Genomic DNA, 1,153 nt, shown 5'->3' with positions numbered 1-1,153 from the left:
AGCACGTCGTCTATATCTATCTATCTATCTATCTATCTATCTATGTCTGTGTGTGTCTGGCGAGTGTGTATTTACGTGTGTACGTGTCTTTTTGTTTTTGTTTGTCTCATCACCTCTTAAACAATTATATAAAGTTTGGTATGGATAGAACGTGCCTACATTAGATATTATTATTATCATTTCACTACCACCACCACCATATCGTTCAGCCCTGTAACTTAATGGTTTCACAAAGACCGTTGGAGAAAGTACCAGACTTTAAGAAAAGAAAATACTGGGGTTGATTTGTTTAACTAAACACTTCAAGGTGGTGCCCCAGCATGGTCGCAGTCCAGTGACTGAAGCAAGTAAAGGATAAAAGATAATATTAGAAATCAGGTGGCAAGATCATGTGACTAAAGATTTAATGAGAAAGACGGTTAGCGGAGCAACATTTGATAGCTTTCTGTGGTTGCTGTGATGAAGATAGCTGTGACACATACAGATGGAATGTACATCTTGTTGGAGACGTACAAGAATGAAGAGTGAGACCGAAGAAAACATGCGAGCACAGGACACGATCGAAGAATATTGGAACGATCTAAGAGAGAAACTCGGCTTTACATTCCACTACAAGATCCAGTCTTTGTTATGGAGTGATGGCTTGTATACCTCAATGACCTCTGGAGCTATGCCACCGAGCGCAAGCTGCTGGTAGAATGTCCAATGCTGGGCAGGGGTCAGATAATAGAGACCATCTATTCATAGAGGTCAAAATGGGTTTGCGTGGGGACAACAACCTTACCTAGGAAAAAACCACCCCAACATTACAGAAACATCGATGACAATTCAAAACCAACAGGATTAGTGAGAAGAAGGATTTCCCTCAGGGAAGGATGACCCCACCTCATACTGAGGAAGTGGTTCTGAAAATAGCCCAGAGTCGAGAACAGTGGAGAAAACTCATCCATGGCTATGCTCTATAGAGAGAAAAGATCTCAAGTAAAAATTAAAATAGCTTCATATTACATAAAGTTTGGTATGAATAGAACGTACCTACATTAGATATTATTATTATCATTTCACCATCACCACCACCAAAACACCACCACCACCACCAAAACACCACCACCAACACCACTACATTAATATAACTGATGCTCTTGTCATGACT

Source organism: Octopus bimaculoides, chromosome 19 (genome assembly GCF_001194135.2).
Source record: "Octopus bimaculoides isolate UCB-OBI-ISO-001 chromosome 19, ASM119413v2, whole genome shotgun sequence".
In the NCBI taxonomy this organism is placed as follows: Eukaryota; Metazoa; Mollusca; class Cephalopoda; order Octopoda; family Octopodidae; genus Octopus; species Octopus bimaculoides.
The sequence above is the reverse complement of the archived record's forward strand: the minus strand, read 5'-3'. Positions refer to the sequence as shown.